This window comes from Pinus tabuliformis, chromosome 8, assembly GCF_031772625.1.
Source record: "Pinus tabuliformis cultivar Carrire ecotype Pingquan chromosome 8, CPIR1, whole genome shotgun sequence".
NCBI classification, from domain to species: domain Eukaryota; kingdom Viridiplantae; phylum Streptophyta; class Pinopsida; order Pinales; family Pinaceae; genus Pinus; species Pinus tabuliformis.
In genome coordinates this window covers 1,832,421,234-1,832,430,425 of record NC_142294.1, presented here as the reverse complement: position 1 = coordinate 1,832,430,425, position 9,192 = coordinate 1,832,421,234, and positions in this window count along the sequence as shown.

The following is a 9,192-nucleotide window of genomic DNA, read 5'->3' as shown; positions in this document are numbered from 1 at the left end:
ATTTTCCAAAAGATTTTCTATTTATACAAGCGAAAGATCAAAATCTGAAAGAGAATTGGTGTCTTTTTCATGAATCTCAAAAGTAACCATTCACAACTGGTTTTATTATGAAAAGAAAAACAACTACTCTACAAAAATAAAAGATTAATCTTCTACGGAAAATATTTCTTTAGAATTTGACCATTAACACGTAGAGAATCTATTTTCCTTGTTAAATCTTGTAACATGAAGGTCGATGGACCTATGATTTCTACAATTTGAAAAGGACCAAGCCACATTCTTTGAAATTTTGTATGTTTTCCCTTTTCCTCATGAGCCTTGTCCCATTTTAAAACTAGATCTCCTATCTAAAAATCTTTTATGGATACCATATTGGAATCAAAAGAGGCTTTCACCAATGCTTGATGATGAGCGTGATTTACTTTAGCCCGTTCTTGTTGTTCTTCTAATTTAATTAATTCCAGCTGCCTAAGTTGTAAAGAAGAAGTTGGTACTTCATTAATGTACTAAACTAAGGCTAAAGAGGGAATTGCCACGTGTGTTGGAAGAACTACTTCTTTCCCATAAACTAAATTAAAGGGAGAAGTGCCGATAGCGGCTTTCTGCATCATTCGATCTGCCCATAAAGCATACATTAAAGACTTATGCCAATTCTTATGATTTTGGTCAATGGTTCTCTTGATGATTCTGATTAAGTTCTTATTTGTGGACTTAGCTAAACCATTGCCCTACAGATAGTAATTGGCAGAATATTTAAGTTTGAAACCTCTTTTGAGTGCAAAATCAGTGATTGCATTTCCAGAAAAGTATGATGCATTATCAAACATTAAAGCGGAAGGCAATCCAAACCTGGTGCTTATGAACTGATCTATGAATTCAATGATATTTTCAGCGTTAGCCGTCTTAAGTGGAACTAATTCTACCCATTTGGTAAAGTAATCTGTTGCTGTAAGGATGTATCTATGCTATTTAGAAGAGTGAGGAATGGTCTCACCTATTATGTCCAATCCCCACTGATCGAAAGGTTGTTCAATAGTAACTGGTTGCAGTGGCAAGGATGGTTTCTTTTGTCTTCCAACAACAGTTTGGCAGACTTGACATCTCCTTACGTAGTCATGTGCATCTTTAAATAATGTGGGCCAGTAATAGCCTATGCGTAAAATTTTAAGAGCAGTTGCATCTCCAGCGTAGTGTCTGCCTGCTGGCCCATCGTGGAGTTCCTGAAAAACTTTTTCAGCTTCAGCTTTCTCAAGACATCTAAGTAGAACAGAATCATAATTTATTCTTAAAAGAATGTCATTTACAAATTGATATTGTTTGGCTTTTAACCTCAGGGCTCTTTTCTTGGTGTGATCAAGATTTGGAGGAGCATATGCATTCTTTAAATAATAAATAATCTCAGCATATAATGACTCAACATCGTTTAGGCTTACCTCGTACACTTGTACCTCTTTAAATGGAATTTCGGGTATTAGCGATGCTCCTGCCAACATTTTCCAAAATCCTTGGCCTTTTACAATATTTGCTGGTTTGATTTCTACGTCGTATTCTTGTAAGGAAGTAACCCAATTGGCCCTTTTCTCATCCACATCCTTCTGTACTAGGATATTTCTTACCGTTGGGAACAGTACTATGATCTTGGTATGTGTTTTGAGTAAAAAAGGTCTGAAATATTTAATTGCTTTAAAAACAGCATAAGCTTGTTTTTCCACATCTGAATAATTCAATTTAGCATGACTTCCGCCTTTTCTTGATTTGCTTGAGTGAGTATCGCAGCATATGATCTATCTGAAGGAAAAGTGTACAAAATAAAAGGATCAGAAAAATTCGGAGTTACTAATGATGGAGCATTAATAATGGCTTGTTTGATCAGATTGAAAGCCTTATGTTCATCTTGGCCCCATTTAAAGTTTTCATTCTTTTTAATCATGGCTTGTAAAGGAGACACAATTCTTGAAAAGTCTAGAACGAATCTCTTTACAAAGTTGATTTGGCCAAGGAAAGATTGCATGGCTTTCTTGTTGTGAGGTAGGGGGACTGCGGAAATTTTCTTGATTCTGTCAGGGTCTATGTGAATTCCAGATTTTGACACTACGAATCCTAGAAACTTTCCTTCACTCAATGCAAAAAAAGATTTTTTCGGGTTAAGTGAAATCCCATACCTTAAAGAACGTTGGAAGATTTGTTTTAAATCTTGAGATGGTTGTTTCGTTTCTTGGAATAAACAGTTATATCATCCAAATAGATTACCACTGATTTGTTAACTAACCCTTTGAATGCAATGTCCATGGCTCTCTGAAATGTGGCACCCGCGTTAATCAAACCAAATGGCATCTTTTGATATGCGTATTTGTTCCATGGGAGGTAAAGGAAAATTATCCTTTTGGCAGGCCTTGTTAAGGTTTCGAAAGTCAATGCAGATTCTGATATCTCTGTTTTTCTTTCTAACAGGTACCATATTAGAAACCCATTTAGAATGTCTAACGGGAAAAATTATTTTGGCTTTCAATAACTTGTTTAGTTCAGTTTTGATCTGATTTTCTAAATTTGGATGGATCTTCCTCAACTTCTGTTGGATAGGTCTTTCATTATCGATCATTGGGATATTATGCTAGATGATGGAGGTGTCGTATGTTTTGAGTTCATCATAATTCCAGGAAAAGACACTTTTGTATTGTTTCAAGAGATGGATATATGCTAATTTCTCTTTAGGGGCTAGGCCGAGGCCTAGGTTGATGTTCTGTGGTTTAGCATCAGTTCCTAGATTTACTAATTCATAATTCAAAGTCGAACTTTGGAGTTTTGAATTGGTAGATCTTTTGAATCGATCTTTCAAATCATAAAGGTCCTCTAATTTGACTCTTGATTTAGGTATAGCATTGTTAGTACTATCCTGTTGCAATTATTGGTCATGTTGGTCTTCGTCAATTATTTGATTGGTGTAGGATCCTTCAGATGTGAGAAAACTCACGATATCAGGACCGTCATTGAAAATCCTCCAATTGGTGATGTTATCAGGGATAGATGGTCTAAAAATTAACTCAATTGAAAATCGATCATGGCTAAAATCTTCTGAAGGAATGAGCTTGGAAGCTACGTTGGTTAAGAGGTCTGCTCTAGCATTCTGGAGTCTGGGAATTGATGAAATATTAAATGCTATAAAATGTTCAGTCAAATCTTGAACTAAAGATTGGTAATGCTTTAAATGACCTGATAAAGAGTGTATAGTATTACGTACCTATCTGATGACAATTTCAGAATCTCCGAAAACTTGCAGGTATTTGACGTCTAATCCGATTGCCTTGTACAACCTTTGGACTAGAGCTTCGTATTCTGCGGTATTGTTGGTGCATTCGAATTTGAGTCTCCAAGTTAGCATGGTCTTATCTCCCTCTGGGCTTACTAATACGCATCCTGCTCCTGCTCCTTCGTTAGACTTAGAGCCATCAAAAAATAATTTCCAAAACAAAGATTTATTTACAAGACTATCTATAAAATTAATGCATTTAGAACTATCTGTTCGAGAGAAATTTTCTACTTGAGACAAAAAAGAATGTTCTAAGTAAGGTGAAGAATAAGCATTAAAATTTCCTAGGAAAGAATCTATTGAATAGTTGCCAATGATGTTAGAATTGTATGCTACTGGTTCGTTTTCTCCCTCAAGTTCTGTTACTATGTATTTATGATTTCGCTCACGTTCAACTTTAATTTGGTTGGGTTTACCATCGTAAGGGATCCACATGTGCGACCAATCAGTTGCAAAGTATCCGTGAAGTTTTTCTAACCAATCTCTGCTAAGAATTAGGCCATAAAATTCAGGAATATTAGCAACTAAAATGTCGATTACTTGACATGCCTTTGGGTTGGATGACAGCCTTATGGTAACCTGATTTAACTCGCCAATCACTCCGACTTGCGATCGATCTAGCTGAAATATGCACACAGTGGATTTCTATGGTTGAACATTCAATTTTGCACAAATTGATCTTGGTAAAATATTCGATGAAGCTCCAGAATCCACTAAACAATTATGCACATTTTTATTGAAGATTTCATAAGTAAGGAGAAATGGGGGAGTATGTGATCTTGATCTTCCTCCAATTAATGCGATATCGTTTGGATCAACTTTATTCATCGTACTAGTTAGAGGTCTTCCCATATCATGAGAAGCTTGAGAGATTACAGCAGCTGGTAAAGGTGCAACTGGTACAACATGCAATTCTTTCAGAAGTACTTTCTGCTGGTGCTTTAACTTGCTCAATTCAAAAAGAGTAATATTGGCCCTAGTCTTTTTCATGTCTTCTACAATATTATACTCCATTTCATCCGAAACGATTAGTGTTTTAGATGGAGTAGATGTGTCTGTTTGGACTGGGCTGGTTTGAGTCGCTTTTGGTGATGTTTTCTTGGCTGCGACTTTATCCTTAGTCATTGAGCTTGCGCTCTTTGGCTTAGGTGTAGATTGAGGAGGATCAAGCTGATTTCTGCTACGAGTACTAACCGGGAATGCCTCCTGATCCTCTTCATTTGGGAGGATGAAATCCCACATACCTTGTAATTCTACAACTTCTTCTTCATTGGTATGTTCTTCAGTAATGTTTTCCTCTTCTTCTTCTTCTGATTCATCATTTGAAATAGCGTTAGGGGGTTTGGAATCAGTTGAAGGATTTCTTTTAAAAGGCTTGTATGGCTTTTTAGAAGACGTTTCTGCTACCTACTTCTTGATGTCGATCATTTCGTTAGACATGGTCTTCAAAACTTTTTGCAATCCTTCTAAATCAAATGGATCTTTCGATTGTTTTTTCTTGGGATCTTCTTTGAATGAGACCTTCTTAGATTTTCATTCTTCCATCACGTTTTTCTTTTCTAAGGCCGTAATACATTTCTCTACTGTATTGCTTCCTTCATGTTTTCAACTAAGGTTGGTTTGTTAGCCCTATCAACAAAGATTGCTAAGTTTGATGGTAAAGCAGTAATGTACCATTCACTTCACACTTCTTCACTAGGCTGAGAAGCAGTAGGAATTTTGTTTAAATTTTTATTGAAACGTAAATTAAAATCTTTGATAGGTTCTCTTGAATCGGCCCTAAGGTTGGACAAGTCATTGATCAATGTTGTTGTAGACTTGTCATCACCAAAATTGGTCAAGAATTGTTCTTGGAAGATGTCCCAACTAGTAATAGATCCAGATGGTAACAAGACATACCATGATCCGACTGTTCCTTGCAGAGTATAAGGGAAAATTCGAACAACAACATCTTCATTAACAACTCCATTGAGATTTATGGACAACATAAAGTTATTTATATGTTCTTCTACTAGCATGCCTACCTAAAGATTAAACTTAGGTAGCCATTTTTTAGGATGAGCCGATATCTGACTCAAGGGTGCAGGCATTAAGACTGCCCTTGGGTTATTCCATGGAGATTGGGCCATTTCTGAACTACTAACAGAGGAAAGTGCAGAAGATGATCCTTGTGGTTGAGAAGATGAGGATATTATGACTCTAGATGGTTGAGAAGGAGTTGAGGAAGTTGCAATAGGCTGATGGACGATGATCTGAAGTAGAGGAGTGGATGGTTGACTTCACGGTGAAGAGGTTGAGATGGATGATGATGATGAAAGAGTCTCACTATCGGATCCTTTAGGAGACTTCCTTGCTCTCTTCCTAGTAGGTAGAGGTAATTCGGTTGGCTGAACACTAAACTTTTCGCTCTTTAACCTGGTAAGAGGATGAGCAGGATTATATTACGAAGTCACGCTGCCTTGAGATTTATCAGATTTCCGAGCAAATATAGAAAATCGCTGAAGTTTGTGAATCAAATATTCAACTTCAGGAGGTTCAATAGTAGATTGTTCTGAAATGTCAAGGCTTGTAGCAGCGGCTGTTGATCCAGCGACTTCTGACTCTGGATTTAATGTTCTTGAATGAAATGGAGAAGTTAGAGGAGATGGTGAGGGCGATTTACTCTCAGAATGGTATTTAGATTTAGATTTTCTTGCCATTCACAGTTCAGAGGCCCTCCTTCTAGCGCCAAATATGTTGAAGCCCCAATAATCGGGTCTACAACAAGGGGGATACCCGCCCTGTCCGGACCTTGGTTGGCAGCTCCCTTTCCGTTTGGTATAGCGGGTACGGCTAGGGATATGGGACCAATTTCCCAATTTCCGTGTGTGTGTGAGAAAGATGAATATTTCTGTTTCTAACAGTTTCTAAATGGAATACTTCTTTTCTAATTCTAATCTAATAATAAGGAAAATATATTCTAATAAACATAAATACGTAAATCTATGCTAACCCGGGGTGTGATCTTTCTTCTATGCGATCTAAAATGATTTCAAACAACAACTGGTAATAAATATCATTGAGCTATTATGAGAAAAGAATTCAATGAAGATGAACCACTTTGTATAAAAAGTTAGACGAAACAGTTGTGAAAAACATATTGCATAATGAGCTATTCATACACTAAGCATAAATAAATAGCTATCACCGTACAAAAGTGCCAAATGATAACTCAAGCATTCATACATTAATATATAAATAACTGAATTGGAAATCACTCTAACACAAGGCAGAAATAGTTAAGAGATAGAAATACCATATATAACTAGTCCTACTCATGAGCTTCAAGCGATAATGATTCATTTCTCCTTGATCAAATATCCACTAAGAGTACAAAAGTGCAACATCAGTAGCAGATATCAAATGCAAACATTAATAAATCCTGTTCCATTCATTCATCAAAACCTCATCAGAGGGCACAAAAGTGCATGTTCTGGGGATAGTTTTTTGATAAATTTCAGGACCCTTCTCTAAATGCATGAGAAGGGTTTAAAAACTACTAACTAATTCTAAAAATATATTATTACAAAAATATAGGATGCGGTTTAAATGACCGTCCTCTTTTCAGGAAAATAAAACAAAATTAAAGCTAAAATTGAATCTAAAACTAAACTACTGTATTTGGTCCTTGAAATCGCACCCATGCAGCATCTATTTGAGAAGAGTCGGCTAGCTGACTTCCGCTTTTAGCTGAGCTGAGAAAACAAAATCGACAAGAGATGGTGCCATTTTTTCAGCCGAATTAATGATACACTTAACAATCATCCACTGGCTATGTGGCTTTACCAAGTATGCCCAGTAATAATCCCAGTTCAACTTGGTTAACCCTTGGATTGCTTTTGCCTTTTCTTGAGCTCTCTATTTCCACTCTTCCTATACGTTACTTTCTTGCAATTTTCGGGACTTGTAGGTGACTGGGCAACCAACAGCTTTCCTTTTCTTGAAATTTTTCTCAGCGAAACTGCCTCCATTCTTTGATCCGAGTTTCCTTGATGTGTTTTTCGCCTTTTGCACTTTTTTCTTCCAACAGATATAAAGTTCAATATTATTAACATAACAACTCCGTAAGCTCTTGACCCTGAGTTTTAAACTGTTTATTTCTGATATCTGTGCTGTCCAGTATCCACTTGACCATGTCTGTGTATGGGAGGATTTTTGGCCTTTCTGCTATCCGGTGTAAGAATGAGCAAGCCAACTCTGTAAGGGATGCTTCAGAAGAACTATTTGAGCCCGCGGTAGCAACTACTTCCATTACTCTGGGATTCTCCTCTTCGAGCAGATTATACATACCTTTCCATGTAGCAATTCCCGCGTCTCTGTTATAGGCTGTGTCTGTATATAGGGGCGCCATTTCCTTTTCTTCTGAGCTCGCGGCTTTGCTTTTCTTTCCATTTTATCCTGCATATTGCTTTGTATTGGCCTCTATTCTTCGTTCCTGCAATTAACAAATGAAGCAAACATGAATGACAAGGAAGGGTGATGGGAAAGTTTTAAATGCTGTAGACATACCAAGTATACCACCTTACGTGAAATGATTCTTTGAAAAGCACACACCCATATTCCATTAATAACTGACGAATAACTAATTTATTAGCATTAAAGTGCATAACCAGGTGTCAGCTTATGGAAAATACTTTTCTTGAATTGCGTGCCTGAAAGATTTGCAATGGAGCGATTTTGCGATTTGCTTCGCAACATCGCATATCGCAACATCGCAACATTTCAAAATCGCAGAATCACAAAATCACAGAATCGAAAAATCACAAAGTTAACGACTCATGACATCGCATTATCGTATTATCGCTACGTCGCTGTATCGTGAAATCGCAATATTGCAATATCACAAATCACAAAATGTTATGCATGACAATCTTTGTTAACCTATTTTCTGCGAAATGCGATCTGGCGATCGACGTCATTGCATATTGGCAAATTGAAGTGTTTCAATGTGAGTTGTGCTGAATGCGATGTGATATCTATTTATTATCGCATATCGTGATCTCAAGAATGTTGGAATTGTGCTTGTAAGGTGGCATACCGCTATCTTATGCGATGCGATATTTCATAAGGAAAGATTTTCATTTTACCTTATCATAAAACTTAGTTTTTTAGATTTTCCAAGGGAGGTTTCCTAAGCTTATGATGGTAATTTTATTTGAAAAGGAAATTTAACCACTACTTTGATTTCTTAGATTTTTAACTAAGGGTCCCCACTTACTTAGTATTAGGAATAACACTAAATAAGAAGGGGGGTTGTTGTTGGCCACAACAGAATGCAGACAAGGAATGACCAAACATTTTTGGATGGAAGGGACTTGATTTATAGGAAGGGAGAGGGGGTTGGTGATCAACAAAAGAGGGAGGAAGTTCCACATCTCAAGGGGAAGATCCCTAAAGGTAGGATCAAGGAATCAAAATGGGAGAACTCAACCATATCTTTTTCCAACAACATCTAGCTCGTTGTTCTCAAAGATTCTAGTAGGTGAAGCTACTCCTCCAATTTAGGAAAGACTTCCAGAAGGGGTTCAACACGATTTTTCATATCAAAAGCTACACTGGCAGCACTAGGTCAACATGCTGCAGCAAGCCATCAATACGGGCCAATGGTGGTGCAAAGCGTGCTGATCCTGAAAACTAGGGTTTCAGGAAATTTTCTCCAAAATTCTCTTAGGGCAAGTCTTCTTCTATTCTTTAGGGATGTTTCTATATTAATTTCATGGTGATTACACTGAAATTTTTCGTCATTTTGATGCTTCAAGATATGGGACGGAAGCGTGACAAAAATACTTGTAACACTTCCTTCAACCCCTCTATCTTGACATCATCATTGCTTCCAAGTCTAATTT